This window comes from Gavia stellata, chromosome 27 (assembly GCF_030936135.1).
Source record: "Gavia stellata isolate bGavSte3 chromosome 27, bGavSte3.hap2, whole genome shotgun sequence".
NCBI lineage: Eukaryota > Metazoa > Chordata > Aves > Gaviiformes > Gaviidae > Gavia > Gavia stellata.
Genome location: NC_082620.1, coordinates 2,200,755 through 2,219,904, shown reverse-complemented (window position 1 = coordinate 2,219,904; position 19,150 = coordinate 2,200,755). Strand labels below are relative to the sequence as shown.

General features: G+C 41.3%; 1 protein-coding gene across 1 annotated transcript in view; it reads left to right on the top strand.

The window, feature by feature from the left end:
• IFFO2 (intermediate filament family orphan 2) overlaps positions 1-19,150 on the top strand; it is a 36,925-nt gene that overhangs the window by 5,628 nt on the left and 12,147 nt on the right. The gene's annotated exons all lie outside the window — the stretch shown is intronic.

The window sequence follows — 19,150 nt, the reverse complement described above, 5'->3', positions numbered from 1 at the left end:
TTTTTAATTCTGGTATTCCTGCTTTTATTTTTATGTTTTAAAGGGGTAGTTATGTTTCAGTGTGGCTTTTCACTGAAATTTAATGTTCTTTACAGCTTCCAAAGCAGTCACGCAGCCTGGCATCAGAGATTTTTTGGATACCCCCTGTAAGATGTGAAGTTTGATGTTAAATGCTCGCTCTGGTGAAGCCTGATACTGAGTCTAGAAAAGACTTTTTTTCACTTGCACTGGGAGGACATGAGTTTGTGAAGAATGGATAAAATTGTCTAATGTGAGAAAACTTGGCTGTATAACAAAAATATACATCCCTTATAATTTACAAATTATAAGCTGTGCAGATTAAGCCCTGTAAGAATAAAGTTTGTTTGGGTGTCAGACATTTTTCTTTAAGTGATGCCACCTTTGCTTCTAAAATGCTGCTGCAAAGACATGCATTTACGATATACATGAATATCTGGAGCACTCTAACAAATCTCAGATTTTTATTTTTTTTTTTCTGTGGTGTAGCTAGAAACTGGGACTTCTGGGTTGTAGTAATGTAGGAGAAGTTTTAGAAGGAGAGGAGAACTTTTCCCTTTGATCCTGCTTTCTAACAGCACTCCCCAGCCGGCTTGGGGCTGTACTTGGTTGAATATTTAAGTAGATAACTCTCTGTGTGTGCCTTAAGCTGGCATGTAATGGGAGCAACCAGGGAGGGCTAAGATGTGTTATGACTGATTTGAAATAGCTGTCTTAGCTGTGCAAGTTAGCTATTTATTCTGAACTTTATCTTTGGCTAACTATTAACTCTGAATTCTAATTAAAATAATGAATTCGCAGATGAACTAGATTGGATGTGGCGGCGAGAAAAATCACCACCTCGTGTTGTGGGTAGAGTTTCAGAGAAACTTGGGCCGGGATCTGTGCTGTATTCTTCAAATAACAGCTTCCTCTGTTGCGAGGGAACCGCAGGACTTTCTGTGTATATTTTGAATTTACCTTTTGATTCCTCCTGTGACTCATGGTGGGAAGCTTCGGACTTTCTGAAGGCGGAAAACCAGACTTTCAGAGCACAGCTGAAGCGTTGAATAGCTCTGAGAGCAAACCCCCCCAAATACTTCTGATCTTAAACCCAAATCATCTCTGAAGACCCTTGCAATTTAGGGCTGAGGTGAAAACAAACACAGAAACAAGTTATTTCTAGCTCTTCATCATCTGTAATCATAGGCTTTCATTGCAGTTTGAGTGCTGGGCTTGTAGCTAAAGCAAGCTGAGCCCACGTACAGCTCAACAGCTGCTTTTTTGTGGTTAAGGTTTTGTGGTGATGCTCTGCCAGGTCGTACATTGGCTTCCTGCATATTCTTTTCCGTGACTAAATTTATTATTTTTTTTTTTTAGCTTGCTAGAAATATTCACAGGATGTTGTTCTTTACTGTTTAAGTCTCCCTCTTAATGTTTAAGACCAGCCTTTTTGTCTGTGCAAGAAGGGAAGATTTCTTCCAGCTTGGTCTTTAAGAATAGTTAAAAACTTAACGGTATGTATCTGTATGCCGTTTAGTCTAACCGAAGCTCTTCTGCAGCCTTGTGACCACTCCGAACTAAAAGATTATCTTGTTCCCAGAACCCTGAACTGATAACTAGTAAACGGTACTAAGGGTAATAAATGGGACAAGACTGATTTTGCGTGGTAAACAAAGGACAGGGAAATCCTATAGCGCACGGCTGTGCTTTTAAACCAGTTTTCAAACTCCATTCTGCTCCACCCCACCATACGTCTGACTTCTAGAGGGTATTTTCTATGTTTTACTGTCTCCAGTTTGGTTTTGTATGAGTGCCCTCCGGCTGCTTTCACATGCTGGTATTATCCTGGTCGAGTTTTTCTCAAGGTTCTATGCGTGTACCTCCCACCCTTGCATCTGAAGTGAAGGAACACGTCTCCGCTTTATTGTATGTTTGGAATAGGGAGGAAAAATAAGGTCATCGCAGTATGGCGATAGCTTAGACACACTGACAGATTACTGAATTTAAAATATATTGTTAAAATGCCTTAATTTGGGGTTAGAGGTGAATGACTGTAGCTAGTGACCTAGAGATGCCCGTGCCTGCTGATTAAGGAGTCATCATTTAGGAGGGTGGGATTTGTTTTTGATGCCAAAGCAATAAGTAATGTGTAGGGTGTTTCATAATCCCTGGCTGTCGCCTAGTCTAGAAACAGTTCTTATCAGATCTTCCTGCTTCAAAGTAGGCTTGAAAAAAGCTAAGGTGATATAAGAGTGCCTGCTAGTGCGTTACCTGGATTGCATAAGTCGTGCTCGATGTTTGTGGCAACGTCAGATCGATTCAGTGACTTTTTCTAGTACTGTTCCAGCTAGTGGCAACTGGGAGGCGTGTGCTTTTGCCGCGATTGGATTAACAAGGTGCTTAGTTTCAAAAGCCTTTTAAAAATGAAATTATTAGTATTTGTTTAAAAAACTTAAAATGTGTGGGAATCTTTCTCTTCTATTTGCTGTGAGTGGTGTTGATCCATGAACAAAAAAATGACATCAACTCTGGATCTCCTTCAATAACAAGAGCATCAAGACAGCTCAGAGAATGGTGCTCTGTGCCCATTAATGATGCGTCCTGCTTCTTAATGACACGGAACATGGACTAGTTGCATTGTTACTGTGTGAAAGTGAATCACAGATGATGCATTTCTTCAGCCTTTTGTTCAAGCGTTTCCACACTAACTCATCTACACGTGACTTGATGATTACTGGACTCAGTTTGGAAGCATTCTGCTGGATGCGATGTATCCCGCTTCCCCCAAAAGACTGTTCATTTGAATCCCCTTCCAAGTAGATTTTGGGACTGAACCTTTCTGTGTCACGGCTTCAAAAAATAAGCCCACTGCTGCATTTTGGAGCTTGTTCTCCCTGGAGAAATGTTCAGTTGTCCCTTTTTTGGCTCTTTCTGTCTGGAAACCATCAGTGTGCATTGCTTTAGAGAAGGATTTTAGCTGTGTGTGATGGAACGGCTGGCTTGCGTTGGTACTGTTAGTAATGGGGCTCCAAGATTAATCTTCAATCTGATGCTAATTTCAGTGGATTTATTCTGAATTTGCACTGAAATACAATCGAAAGCAAAACTTGGCGTTACAGCCTGAGCCTCAATTCCATGTAACTTCACAAATCCCTTGGTGCTGCAGACAAGCCAAACGTTTTGATTTCCCAATTTTAAATGATTTCACGAATCTGAATAGAAATTACAAAGCAGTTGTGAACAGGTAAACTTCAGATCAAGTTCTGTATCGTACGGTTATCAGTACAGAGGTGTGCCACTGCATTACAAACCCAGTTTTCTTTGCTTTGAAATGCATGGGGGTTTCATATACGTAAGCGGAGATCAACGTTGGTTGAAAGAGATGACAGCTCTTCCACTAAAAAGTGGAATGCCAGGGAAGAATTAACGTAGTCCTCTTCATGTGGGCAAGAAAACGTATTAATTTACAATGGCTCATGAACATAGAGATGTTGAAGGAAGCGATGATGTATAATAGGACTGGATCCCCCTTTACCCTTAAATACAGTAGATGTGTTTAGTCCATGCAGTGGCTCAGGCTGGAATTAGACGTCAAAGGGATCCTGGCTCGGTATGTATTCCAAATCAGCGGTTTCGATGCAAAATGTATTTCTGTCGGTGGACTCTTACAGGTAAAATTTGTCTGCATGTCTCTGAGGGGAGAAAATAGGACTATGTCATTTTTTTTAAAATGAAGCTTTCTCTGATACGGAGAACAGAATTTAAATTTAGCAAGCCCATGTCTGTTCAATCATAGCAGTCAAGTCCTGACAAGTCAAATCTAGTTAACAAAAATCCTAGGTGTTGGTGTAATTTTACATAGTTCTGTAGAATGGCATGGGTGCATTTGTATTGAATTGTAATGGGAATATTTTAAGGGTTCAAAAAGCTACTCTCACTAGAACAGCTACAAGGAAATTCCCCCCTTGTAGATACAAAAAAAAAAAAAAAAAAAAAAAATCTTAATTTCCCCCTCTAACCTTTTCAGTAAAGCACTGACTGTATGATGAAGCGTCGGGCAGTCCGGCTTCTGTTCCTGACTCTTCTGCTGCATTTTTTTCCCCAAATGACTCTCCCAGAATCACCTCACCTTTGACTGTTTCTGTCATCAGTGCAATTTTGAAAACCCCCTCTCTTTTTTACTTTAAAGAAAGGGAGGAAAAGGGAGTGCAAAGCACTTAAGAACTCCTTAATTCCCTGGAAAATGTTTTTCTGCTTATCTGTATTCTTAACCAGAGCGAGAGCTGCTGGTTGTCAGTGGGAGACCAGCTTTTCTTGTTAAAAGGGACAAAGTGACCCTGGGAATGAAGTCCCACTTGCAGAGACGCCGTACAGAATTTTATCCTTTCAAGAATGGCTCTGGGATGTAAGTAAGCTCATTTTGTGATAACTATCCCTGAAGGACAGCAAGCTCCTGGTGGCGGCTTGTGATGAATCTGCAAATAAACCCATTTTCCTTCATAGCTTCTCTTCCCTTTTTGGCCGTTGGATCCTTCGGGACATTTATATGCGATGCAGACTCTTCCCTGTTAAGTTTCAGTGGCTGGAAGGAATTCCCTGCCTTCTCCACTCATTATTTTATGTGGGAGACCGTAGGAGCCTTGCAGTTGTCGTCGAGGTAGGCCTTAGTGCTGTGAAGTAGGTGTCGAGGCGCGGAACTACCGCCATTTTGTTGCAGGCCCGAAAGAGGCGTCATCCTCTTTTCAAATGTTTCTCTCTCCCCCGTGTTCAGTGAAGCCTTAATTACCGTGTGATCCTTCTATCAAATCCACAATGAGATACGGCTCTAGACCCACGGGCGGGGATTTATTCCCTGTGGTGAGCTAGCATGGCGCTCTCGTTGAGTGGGCTTTGATTTAGGTGGGGTTTGGGCCCGTGACTCGGCCTAGTTCTCCTGTCATCGTAGGACAGGGGAATGAGGTCACCGTCTCAGTCACCCTGTTCCTTCTCACCGCCCGTTTGCATTAAAACCAAGTTTGTACTCGCTTTCTCTTCTGCTGGCCTACTCTTCCCCTCCGTCAATAGCACAGGGTTGCCACTGCCGGGAGTTTACACCGCCCCACTAATAACAATTTGCAGTGTTTCAGACTGCCTTAAAATTGGATTTCATTTGTGAAACCTTAACTACACCTTTTTTGCAGCAGTTGGCAAACTGAGCTTACTCCCTTTCAGAGACCGGATGAGGGTTCGGTAAGTCTGGGACTGGTATCTTCGAGGATATTCCAGCGCGGGCCAGTGTTCATCACGTTCTTTTTTCCATTGTTTGCCTGTGAATTCAAGTACTAAACAATTATGTTCTTGGGAATTTATGCCACTGAGACAGCAAAAACAACTATTATGTTTGTGTGAATTTAAGAATGATCTGCCTTTTGTACAAATATTTAAAAATGCCTAATCTTGAATTTTATATCCTCCAAGCTGTCATCTTTATTAATTCGCTGCCATCTAAATGGCGTAGAACCGTGGTTTAATGGTAATTCTGTAAGGGCTAGTCACCATAATTAACTAGAAATACTAAACTATATTAATCTGCCCATTGTACTAGAAGTGATTAAAGCAGCTTAAACAGAATGAGCATTCTTACATTTCTTGAAGGACTCTGTGAGGAGTGTGTGTATTTCCTCAAGCACCGTAGGAGCCTTTGAAGAGCAGTTTATTTCCTACCCTTTGTTAATTCTTGTGTTCTTAGAATCCTGATACTGCACATAAAAGCCACCCTTAAACATATTTACCTTTACAAAGGTAATAAAACTCTTACAATGTGGATAAGATAATGGAGGTACAGGAGCACTATTTGGAGACCTTGGTACATACTAGGAACGTATCCCGCCTGCCTTCCTGACTCCTGAAAGCACATAAGCATTATCTCATTTTAATAAACAGTTTCCTTGATCTTGAATAGGTTCAGTAAAAGTATTTAGTATTGGGGCAGAGATTAAAATGACTTCTAGCTCTCAGTTTTGAGACTGCTTCTTAAAGGATGTGGAGGAAGAGGGAGGGCAGATGGAGATAAACCCGAAGACAAGGTAAGGAGAGCAGCGAGCACGTCAGCTGTAACTTGCAATTATTCTTGGCTTTTCAGGCTGAAGAACTGCAGAAATGAATGAAAGCGTTGTGGTAATACATTCCGGCAGGATCGCTGGTTCCTTTCCACAGAAGAGTAATCCTGATCTATTAGCACTCGGTCTTACCAGAGCCTTTCAGAATTAGTTTGAGGTGGTAACAGCAGGGTGGTTACAACATGGCTAGCGAAGGGAATGGCTATATATAGAACGCACTTACTCACAAAATCATTAAGTCAAATGAAGACCTTTTATGAGAGAGGATGTTAGAATATCAGTGTTTAGAGCTTAGTACAGGTTACATTCTAACAGCTAGGTTTAGCTAGTTGTACATATAATGACACAGTACAGTATTTCTTTACAGAAATGTTTTTCCCCGAAATGGATGATTTGCCTGAATACTGAAATGAAAGAAGGTGGGAGTATCTGTTGAAAAGGGGGTGGGCTTTATGCGTTAGTAGATTGCGTTGGGTGTTGAAAACGGTGCTGTCTCTGATCATTTTGTGCAGTGCCAGTGACTTATTTCTTCTTAAGGTCACCAGCTAACCCAAATGCAACGCACGCTACTTAGTCTGATGTATTCCTGAAAGCAATCCTTTAGAAAGGCTATCAGTTCACCTGCGATTTTTTTCAACTGTGGAAATCGGGCAGACATCCTTGGTTTGCTCTCCTGAGTAACACTGGGCTTCGTGCTGGCTTACTGTGCAAACGCCTCTTCCTGAGAGATCTAGCTGGGGGTCCGTTTGGCGGAACTCAACTTGAAGCCCACAGACTCAACATTGAGTGTGAATGTTCCAGTGCCAGAAAACCTCTACTCCGTCCGGAGAGCAGGAGGCTCACAGTGCAACGGCAATGCTCAAACCATCCAGGTTTTCCTCTTCGTAAAGTCATAAGGCAGTTCTGAAAAGAAATAATCCTCACCCTACATGGGAAAAATTTCTTGTCGTTAAAAGCCTGCTAGATTACTTCTCTTAGAGCTGTGATGTAAGAATCTTCCATGTGGTCATGTGCATCAGCTGAGGTAATGCACTATTTTAACTTGGCAGCCTCCAAGAGGACATTCATGAAAGCTTTCATTAGGTGTTTATAGAAAATAGAAAGGAAATTCATGCCACAGAAGTTTGCCTGTACTTTCCGACAGCTTAGCGTTAGATCTTATTATGGCTTTAAATCTCTTCTGTAACGACGTGTCTCCTCAGCTGCCAGACTTTTGGCAAGGTGTCTGCATTTTGCTAAGAGTCCTCAGCAGCAGTAGGAGGCGAGAAATTACAAGTGAGATGTCCTGAGCACCATAAAAATACAAATGTATTTTTAAAATGGTGATGGTGTATATTAGAGCACGCTTCTATGACATCTTTTTAAATTTGCCGCAAGGCTAGAACTATATAGAATTATACTCCTTTGCTACAGTAAGCGTTCTTGACTATAAGTAGATTTGAAATCTGGTTTATTGTATGCTTTCTTTTTCTTATTCTTCTTCCACCCAAAAGCCCTCCTCCATACTAATATTTTTATCAGCTCTTGAAGTGTCTCCTGTGTTCTGGGGATAAAAAATGGGAAAGAGAACTGAGAATTAGGGGTAATAAAAAAAAGGAAAGGTGAGGGAAGGGGGAATACAGTTACCTGTGGAAAAATACGGATTCTTCTTGTGCTGCTAAAGACTAGAGTGAGAACCTTGAAAATCAGCTCAAGTCTCGTGTACTGGATTTTATGTCAAAGCGATGAAGTTCTTGGGGTGCTTGCCTTCAGAAACAAGCCATGTCAAAGTCTGACGTGGTCCCGTGTGCTGGTAAAACTTTCACCGACCTGTTAGATTTATTAATGACTATTTTATATTACTCCTCTAAAATTAACGTGCTGAAGTGGAGGTAAAGGGCTAAGTTTGAAGTGAGTGCGCTAGGGCAAAGAGAAACAGGATGGGACCCCCCTGCTTTAGAAACCACGCTGTATCAAGGGCAGATCGCTAGTTAAATTTTTAGCCTGGAGGATAGGAGTTGAAAGTCATATTTGGTGGCAGGCTGCAGAAAGCTTTTATTTATTGCAAATATTTGCTTAACGCTACCTAGTGTGCAGTTTACAATGGCGTGGAGTTCTTTCTGAAGTACTCATGTTAGTAGTCTTTAGCAAACTATTAAAACTGTGTGGAAAGCCCGGAATAAGATTGATTATTTTTTTTTTTTTTTATTTTTCTTCTTTTAAGCCGGTGAAGCTTCAGATTCTGGGACAGGCATGCTGTTGCTGATCTTCTGCTGTTTAAATACATTTGATTAAATTAAGAGCATTAAGCAATTTTTGAGTTTCCCTAAACAATGGATGGATTTTTCTGTGATTATTACATGAGTCAGTTATAATAATCCCTTTTCATTGTGCAGTTTCATTGCTGAAACCGAGCACTGAAGTATTGTTAGTAACTCCCTTATAAACAACCCAACTTCCAATTTGCAGGAGAAATTTTTCTCGCTCCGTTCTGTTCTACTGTAGCCTGTATTTATTTCAGTAATGATGTGGATGTTGGAGATGAGCTGTCCAAAGGAATCACGTGGCTTTACTGGGACACCGGGATAATAGCATGCTGTGTTCCACAGTTCAGACTCTCGCGCAGGCTCCCCTTTGTCTGCGCAGGGTCTCTGAAAGCTTGTTTTGACCTTTTCAGTGCAGGACACCGCAATTCTACAAGTTTCTCACATTAGCACATGTACCAGGCTATTTCTGTATGTTGACCGAAAAAATTTGAGATGATGAATAGTCTATGCAATAATTGCAATATGATTTAAAAGCACTGGATGGGCTACTGTTTCCTGCCCTGCTATTGCAGGGTTAGCAAAAAAACTACTTCAAGATGTCCAACTTCTGCTTCTCATTTGTTCAGAGATGCTTGTACGTGTCTGTCAGAGCCACACAATGAAATTTAACCCCCCCGCCATACCATAGGTGGGTGGATAAACATAAGCAGTTGCTCAGAAGACGCAGAGAATAATGGGTGGCTTTTTGACTTTTGCAGGAAGTAAAAACCCCCAAAAGGCGGTGCTTTTCTTCAGGCTCATAGTCTCTGTTCTGTTCTTTTGTCCCTCACTTAAGTTTTATAGCATCTGTCACTGGATTTCAGTAATACTTTCTTTGATGGTCGTTAGTCAGGAGTTTACTTGGGTGAATTTTGCAGCGATGTTATATGTACGCCTGGGCCGAAGTGTTAGGAGAAAACACCTGAATGTTTGATGTACTAAATACCATAAAATTGCAGCTTGTTGATAGGCAGAGTTGTAAAATAAATGTATATACGTGATCGGCTGTCTTTAATGCATGAGGTTTGTAGTACTTATGTTTGCTAGAGATTTCCTTACATGGGAATTCAGTATTCGATAATTAACTTGTAGCTAGCAGCGCTATACCGTAACGTAATCCTGTGCTTTTCAGATTACCTGTTTCAAAATGAGTCAGAGTAATTACTTTATCTGCACTTTTACAACAGTTTTACAGGAATGTAATGTTCTTTGCTTTGGCTGTTTCGTAAGCTGCGCTTGCAGTTGTCTTCTGCACGCCCAGAGTACGCAGAGCTTTTCTCTATACTTCAGTGGCAAAGGAGATAAGGGTTTGCCATATTAACGTGTAGAGATGAGGAGTGCTGCAGTTTTCTTAGAAAACGGTTTGATCAGACAGAACTGACATGAGCATGGACTCAGCTATGAGCTAAAAATGAGAGTACAGTACAACAGCTTTTGAGACCGCTGGTCTGATATCTATAGAAATGAGATTTCTTCCCACGTGTATTAATTGCTCGAGTTCTCCTTTTCCTCTTTGTTTTGTAATTGTGCTAGTCGGTGGGTTGCTGGCAAGATGAATGCTCTTCAGCACCGTGAGACCTGTCAGAGGTAAATAAGAATAGCAGCCTGGGAAATAGTCTTGGAAATATGATGTTGTCCTCCAATATGGTGAAATCAGGATGTGTCCATCTTATTAAATTTCCTTTTTATTGTTAATAGAAATAAACATAGAGAGAAAGGAAAAAAAATAAGCGGATATACCTACAAAATGGGGGAAATGCCTTGGATTTAACTGATAGAAGAGGAAGAGAACTGAGAATTTGAGCATTGTCCCAGGAAGGCTGATGTAGTAGCTACCTAGGCTACAATAAAATATTTACAAAGATGACTTAATTCTGGACAGTTGAGCTAAAAAGGAGCCCAAAATGCAGTACTCTGATTCTCATCTTGCCAAAAGCGTCATGCTATATTGATCTATGTCAAATGGGTGTTTGGGTATAAATCTTATCAGATGTTTCGTAGTTAGACCTAATCATATTTACTATGCCATGCGTGGGCTGTATCATATTCCTGGAATCGGAGCTGACTTGTCAAGCAAACTGTCTGTCTGACATTTCCTTTCAGAATAAAACGTTGCTGCAGGTATCTTGGAGGCACAGAGACGTGGCGCTGGAAGGTCCCGCTCCCCGGCAGTCTGCTGAATTCAGACTGATCGTAGAAATTGAGTATCCTGTTGGCGTAGGGAATAATAGTTGCGTGTCTTAATGACAAAGAACAGCTTGCTAGAAGTTGATATCTTCGCTAATTTAATTGTTTTGCAGCTCATATATCTATGATGTGTTTCTGATAGCTGTAAGGCTGTCTCAATAAAACTAAGGCTGATCTCAGTAATTGGAAGTCTGAAGTTCATCATAACGTTTCCCTTCTGGAGTGGGGAACTTCCTAGAGGTAGGCTTTTGAACAGTTCCTCTACTCTGTGTTGCACGTTTCCCCCCTCCTCACCTCTTAAGTCTTGACCTCTTAAGTTTTTGCCTAGTCTTGAGCTGTTGGTATTTTTCTTCTTGTAGACTGTTTTGGCCTTACCTTGCTCTCTCGGCTGCTCTTCCTTTATTGCACAGAGTAAATCCGTAACACCCCACCACCAAGCAAGCCCACAAGCCAAACTTGTAAGCCTTGCGTTTGCCCGAGTTGCTTTTTTCACAAGGCTCTTTTGTTAGAAACAGTTCTGGGCTGGCTTCAGTCACTGCTAAGCTTAGTGGAAAATGGAAGGCAGGCAGTCCCTGCTTTCTCATGTTACTGAACAAATCCCTCGCCCCTTCCCTGGGGTCTGCTCTACCTAACGAAAAAACTGCATTTCAGCTGTCAAAAACTGCAATAGAGCCACACTGCAGAATTATTTGTTCATGCTTAAGAGACGTATATTTGTTCAGGGCTTGTAAACACTGTCATGAAGATTTTGACAGGAGTGAAAAATGAATTTAAGTTGCTGGTGCTAAGGGGAATACAACTAGCGTTAATTCTGCCTGCAACACTTTGCTGCAGCCTGTCAGTGCCCACCGCTCTGTGCTGAGAAGTAAAGGCAGCTTGATCTATGATTTCGTGGGTTTGTGGTTGCTGGGACAGGTTGGGCACAAATTTGTAAATCTGTCTTGACACGCTGGCAAACATCAGAGGATACAGAAAGCAGTGTTTCGTTTACCTTATGTATTAGTTATCGTATCATGAATTACATCATAAGCCTTGCTCCGAGAGCTTGCAATTTGCTGGTATCTTATCGGCCGGAACGGTTTATGACTAACCAGAAATCATTTCTCTGCAGGCTGCAGGAAATGGTTGTGTTCCTGTGATCAGCACAATGGTTTAACGTGTGGAGGACACTAGTGATAAAATGTGATTTTTAATTACACTCTGATTCTAGAGTATGGATACTTTATAAATAAAGATTGAATAGACAGAGGCCTTTTGTGGTTTTGCTACTTAAACTCTAAAAGCTCCATTCCTCCAAAGCAGTTACAGTTTCCATATGCCTGAGGTGAATGGGAGTAGCAGAAGAGCCATGCAGAAATGTGAAGATGCTATGAGCTTCCATAAAACACTAAAAAGAATTACCTTACCTAATCAGGTTCATTTCAAGCGGATGGACTCCTGGCCATTGCTCGGAGGAGTTGTGGTTTTGAACACTTCTCACAGGTTTAACTGTATTTAAAATCATTTGCAGCTGCAGAATAGGCAGGTCAGTGATACGCAGGTTTGGGTTATGTTGTCATGGGTCTGATCTTTCTATTCAGGAGAGTATGAAACAGGTTCAGAGAAGCAAAGAGCGAGCAGTACGTGGGAAAGAGAAAGCTGTGCAAAACTTTTCTTTCCAATGAAAGTAACTTAATCTACTTGCAGGAGTTCCGCACTCTCCTGCGGAACGGCTTAGAAACCAGGATGCTGCTTAGGTTATAAACACAAGGGAAAATAAAAGACTTCATGGCACTTGTTCAGTTCAGAGCTCCAGCACCTCCATGTTCTGAGAGCAAGCCGAAATGACGTTCTTCAGTCAAGAGCAGTCAGACAATCGGGGAAGATGGGTCTCTGAACGTGGCCTTACTTAAAGTGAAAGCTGGGCGGTAGTGAGCTTGATGGCTTTATCTGTTTTACCCTATTTCTCAATCTACCTACAGTGAGAAAAAAAAAAATTCATTATTTCTTTTAAGGCAGCAGTATTTCAAGTGAATTTGCTACTCTGTGATGTGGAAGTAGACTACCAACATTAATAGCCTTGGATGCTGGTAAATGGGAGACTTTCAGGGATTTGGTTTTTTTTCTTCACTTGCTTAGCTATGAGGTTGAAAATACCTGAAGTTCATAACAGATACCTTTGCATCATGCGAAGTCCTTTGTAAGGACAGGAGATCTCTTAGGTGCTTTCTCTCTTGGGAAGTTGTATAAAATATTGTGAAAACACCCAACAGCAGCCTCACTCACTGTTTTGAGTAAGTATCTTGTGTCTTCATTAGTGGACTTCTGTGTTTGGGGCTGGGTGCAAGTGCAAAAGGAGAGGTCCAAAGCTTATCCAAGTATCCAAAGACGTCTCAAATTTAAAACTGGCCTTTATTTAGTGCAGTCTTGTTTGCAAGAGTAAGTCACGCAGGAGCGTGTGACTTGTAGCTGTGTAGCTTAAAATGTGTTTAATGTTGCTGTGAATATTGCACAATTGTATGTGGATTCTCCTAATGTGTTAAAAGCGCCGTAATTTTCTTTATAAAGGAATGCAGGCATGGCTGTTGCTTCTGCTTGAAGCTGTTGAACTCTTGTGACGTTATGCATGGCTTTTGTTTAAACACCTCGTGCGGTCAGGAACAAAACACAAATGAACTTGCAGATGATTTTTATTGTGGTTCTAGTAACAGGCTGGAGCATCTTCCCAGGTGAATGTAATCGGGAGGCATAATTATGCAATGTTTTCTGTATAGTAAGTCCTTTTAGTAATTCTCTTCACAAGCAATTGCTGTTGTTCAAAGGCCTGTATGCTGTTTTAAGTAGAGCACAAGTCTGGAATAGGACTTTAATATTAACCTCTCCTTTATAATGAAACACCCAAGTATTAACAGTGCAAAGGGTGCAGGTTTTGCTATGCAGTGATTTGTACCTGTATCATCTAGACCATTGCTAGAGGTTCAAGGATACAAGCTCCTCCATTGCTCTGATGTTTGGGAAATTTGATGCTGCAATGACTGTCTTCTAGCAAAGAGATTCTGTGGAGAGGATGTTGCTTGCAACAGGCAAGAAACATGACTTCATTCAAGTGTGCCACTGCCGTTGTGTTACAGCCAGGCTTTAATGGAATCGGACGTTGACACTAAATTAATACATTTTACATGGAGCCCATCAACCAACATTTAATTTGCTTCAATAAGAAGTCAGGGAATGTGGGATCAAAATGGTCTGTGCTTGGGATAATCTGGAAGAATCCCTATATTACAGCATCTTAAAAATGCTCACTTAAACACGAGGTAGCATTTGTGAATAAGCTAATTGCTTAATGCAACTTTATATTTAAATTAGTGCTAAACTAAGACTGGAGAGGAAAATGATCTCTTAAGCAAGGATTGTAAAAGCAGAGAGAATGGTGCATTGTTTTTTGTTTGTTTGTTTTTTTTTTTTTTTGCTTAACAAAATAAAGAAGGCTTCATAGAGATTTTTCTTAAAATTAAATCCATCTTGCATGGTCCAGTTCTTCTGAGCTGCATGAAAACGTGCAGATGGCTATTTGTAGTTACAATCCCAAACTGCCTTCTAGTATCAGGAATGGTTTAGAGAGATTGTAGATGCAGGTTCTTCTCGCAGTTAAGAAACACCGTTTGATATCTGGCAAATGATTAAATAGAGACTGACGCTGCAGCAGAATTTTAGTATCATAAAGGTTTCTTTACATCTGACTGGCAAGTCTTGAATATGATGCTTTTTTATCCCAAACGACCACAGCATGTTTCTCTCCAACAGCACCCTGCCCAAATTTCTGACTTGGCTGATTACAGGATTAGGCTGTGGATCCTTTTGTGTGGGAATATAAGTTTGTACATCTGATGGGCCATTAAGTCAATTCGAATGAAATCAGTGTATAATAACCAGAGTTATAAACTGTAATGTTGATAGTTATTATCTAGGTGTTGGAGTGGGGATTAGTGGGCATGTTACTACAGACCCAAGTGAGAGGCGGCATGTAATGACCGTGAGTAATGCGAAATGATTAAATCTGTTAGGCTTGTGCACGTTAAGTGTTAAATCTCATGCCAGCGCTGGTGAGCAGTGCAGTACGCCTTGCTATTTGCAGTTCCTGTAAACAACGTATGGGCGTCAAAAAGATCCCAACAAGCAAAAGAACAAGCAGTGCTGCCGCAAAGGAACGGGAGCACAAAGATGTCTCTCTAACCTGTGACGGCAGAGCACAAACCCTCCCGGGCAGCGCCGGAGGTGTAATTACTTGGTCCTGCCATAGCATGGGTGTGTTCTTCCATCTTCTTGCAGGTGTGGTACATCAGAGAATGCATCTTAGATGCTTCGTATCTAACAGATGAGCAAGGCTGGGTGCATCTCATGCCAAAAATGGAATAGTGGTGTCTTAGCACGCAAGAAAAAACAATCGTGCTGTTCCCTGAAGTAGGACTGGCAGTTCATCCGTTCAGTATGTTTATGTTTTCAGCTGCTAATATTTTCATGAGGATTTTATAGTCGTCGTTCAAACTAACACTTTTGTTTCCTGTTGTGGACTTAGGCACTCAAGAGCTATTAGGTTTTCCTTTCTGCTCCTGCTCTTCTCCCCATAAACTGATGGGAAGACGCTCCAACAAACGGAGTGGAAAGCTTCGGAGTCAGTACCTGAGAGAATGGTAGGGGGGAAGCTTAGACCCCTGTAAATGTTTTCTGTTGTTTGGTTTCTCTGTGGTGGTTTTCTTTCCTGCATGACTTGGTACAAAACTACCAGAAAGAAGGGTCTTGTCTTCCTAAAGAGTTTTTCTTATGGAAGAAATATTTTGTCATTAAATGTTACTTGAGGAATATTTGCTTCCTTGAGGGAGGGAGGGGTATTTTTTATGAAAGAAATAATGCAGTTGATACCATCAGGCATCATTAACTATCAGCTGGTCTGCTTGTGCCTTTCTGCCTTGAGCAAAAACATAACTTAAAACAGTATGTTTATATCTGGCATAGTTGGTAAGCACGTTGTTTGTTGTCTAACTAACACCATACTCGCCTCTAAAAATCCTGGGGTTTTTTGGAAAGGCAAACTTCTCTAAAAGTAACTTTCGTTCTAAAGAGGTTTTGTGAATCTGCTCCAATGGGCAATTCTCTTCACTGGTCTGTATTCCTAAACTTGACTTGATGATACTGGGAGAGAAGAAAGGAAGATGCTAGTGTTCATTGACACAGGTATTTGGGGAGTGGGAAAGTGATTTGAAGCTTGTTGCGTCAACATAGACTGCCGTTTAATTTCATGAACGTTAAGGCTTGAAAACTTAGAGAAGCTTTTAAGGGACATTATCCAGTTCTTGAGACGTCTCCATTGGCTTTTTTTCGGTGTAGGAGAAGATGTTAGTATCGGTGAACTGGTAGCTACTCTTCCAAATTCAAAGGAAACACACAAGTTTGCGGTGTGACTCAGCTTTACAAGAACACCACTTCAAGCAATGTTAATCCTAGCTGACTATTCATGTGTTTTGTTTGTCTAATATCCTTGTAATGTAGCTATTCCCGTTAAAGAAAGCCAGCATCCTTTGTTCTCCTCTAAGCTATGTAAGACATGACTGCAGAAGTAGTTTGGGGCCTGAAGCCGCAATGACGGAATGCTGCTGGAATGTGATGTGTCACATCTGGTAAAAGGGGAATAGAGCCATAGCTTCTAAAATGCAGACTAGCCCTTTATTTGGGGGGTGGGTAGGTGGTGGTTGGAACTAAAACATCCTTGGTAGGTGGGAAAGAAGGAAAAAAGCTTGGTTAGAGTTGAAATTCATATTGCTGATCATTTATTTTTTTTTTTTTTAGAGAAAGGACTGAAAATATACTAAGAAGCCCTGAAGTCTGGTAGATTTAGATGGCAATGATTGCCTTTCTGGGTCAGAAAAAAGATTTTTGGATACAGCTGGAAATCATAGCAATTGATGTATCTGAGCCAAGAATTAAATGTATTTGAGAGGAGCCGGAGCAGCTGGCCAGTTAATATCCTGCAGCAAATATGTGAAACCTGACGGTTTTTTAGCCTATAGTGTGTACAGCCATTTCCCTTTTGGGTATTATAGTCCTCGTCATTCCTGCCATTGCTTCTCCCGTGGGTATCCAGCAAAGGAGTTACCTGTCCGCTCCGCTTATGCTGCGGAGGTGATTAACCAGGTGGTGTTTCCTTCTTCTTGAGATGAAGGGAGCACCAGGCTTTGGTCCCTTTCATCGACATCTTAGGCTGCGCCCGTAAGTGGCGTCACTGTTTGCTAAGAAGCAGAGGGCATCCGCAGCCTGCTGGGATTAAGACTTGTGGAGTACTGTCCTCTGCTTTTAGATGGTAACTGGAGAGAAAGATATTGATTACTGGGAGAATAAGTTAGTGTGTTGAATATTTAAGAGGTCAGAGCCATAGTTAGCATCTTCTCAGTGGCACGCTGACTCCTTCCCGCTGCATTTGTTGGCGTGTGTAGCAGCACAGCTGCCAAGGTCCCTTCTGAAGTCTTGCGTCTTACAGCAAATACAGGATGATCATATGAGTGAGCAAGCTTTCTATTGTCTCACTTCCGTGGAAGTTTAAATGGAGAATTAATCCTCTGCTCCATTGACATCCTTTACCTTCCCATCCATCTCCTTCCTCTCTTCGCTACAAATAGTCTCCCGAGGTTTAAGTGTGAGGAGAAAGTAAGATTGGCGTTTTTAGCTGTTAAATGAGGTTAATCAGCTTGGTGGTGGGTGGGAGAAATGTGCTCTGAGGCTAAGAATGTGATATTAATGGTTAGCAGGACCCATATTATCAGTCCAGTGTAAATTTCCTTCTGTTAGGCATGAACTTCTTGGTTAAAAATTACCTGATTGTTTCATTGTTCCTGTAATTAAGAGAAACACAGAAATTGTGGGGCGGGTGTGTACGTGTGTAAAAGAAGGCATCCTTTTCCTCTTGAAGGCACTGTCTTGAGTTTGACAGAAGGGAATTAGGGCTGTAAATCACTGTTCTGCAAAATACACTTTAACTGGCACAAAGAAAAGAAATGGAACTACTGGAATTTCTGCAGGATGAGGAAGGTTAGCCTGAGCAGACTTTGAGATCTGTAATTTTGGCAGCTGCCCAGAATGGCTGAACTGCTGGGGAGGAATGCTAATCCTTTTTTGCTAGCTTTTGGCATAGACAGTAAAAATATGCAGATATGTTTTCCAAAAATACATCCCTTTTTTTGCAGAATGCCCAGTGCACTACAGGGATGCAAATAATACAGCAGGATAACCTGAATGCAGCCAGTATTCCTCATTTCAACAGTTAAAACCTTGAGAAGCAGCATATAAATTTTTGCAATGTCTGCTTGACTTCCATCCGTAAATGACAGCCTGCTGGCAGAAAGACCAGGAGGAATGATTAAAGCCACACAACACTCCTTCTGTAACAGAAGGAGACCATCTTACAGATTGCGAATATAATCGACTGCTTTAATTAATTTCACCTTCCTGACTTTATTAAAATCTGAAAAACGAAGTTACTATTTTTATAAAAATGTACATGTAATTAGTAGTCAAAAAAACAAATAGGGCATGGAAATACGAGCTAAAACATTTGATGACAAATGCAAATTTCAGCCCAAATATTTTACTCTGCTTGGCAGTAAATGGTTGCTGGTAAAAAGATGCACAACAAGTCTTCCTGCATAAATCAAACTTGAGCTGTACAATGGAGAACTCGCACGCTGTTATGTTGGATATTCCTGCACCACAATAGCAGGAAAGAGCGGACGTAGCCAGCATGTCATCTTGGCACTGCGCTCATCGGAGCTGCTGCGACTGCATTAAGATGTAACCCGTTCAGGTGCCTCTGATCGCACCTGAAGACAGCAAACTGCAATCCTGCCGTGCCTGCCTGCCTCCGCTCCTGCTGAAATGGTCCGCACTGGCTTCCATTTCAGATGGGATTAAATCTGCGCTTGCAATGCAGAGGTGTATCGAGTAGCATGGTGATTATGTATGCAAACTGAAAATCAGCTGCCTCGGTGGGAATATCCCGTCATCTAGCCATCACCAGATTTCTTTGTGGATTTGAAAATAGGATGAAACGATGCGTTTTGGCAGATTTTACTGTGCCTTTTCAAGAATGCTTTGATTTAATAGATTTCTGGGCCCATGGTTTGCCATATTCAGTTAAACTACAAAAAGTGTTGAAGTGGCAACAGAAACTATCATGATGGTACTCAGAGATTACATTCGCAGGATTGGTTTTAATCATGTGGTATCCAAAGTTTCTTTTCCAGCCTGTAATTCCTGTTGTTGTAATAGACTGGGCAAGTCTTGTCTGGCACTACTGCCCATTCAAAAAGAGTGGCACACGTTTTACTTTCTCCCTCCCCCCCAAACTCAAACCATACCCATGCCTACAAAAGTGTATCGTCACGTTTTCAACAGCCTTAGCTTTCGAGTTAGTATTGTCAAATACGGGTTTTTGCTCTTTAAAGGGTTTCGGTGCTTAAAAAGAGGAACTGCCGGATATTTTTACACTTAATCCAATAATGAACTCAAACATAATGGTGTTTGTAGTATGAGGTGTAATGATACAGTTTGTAA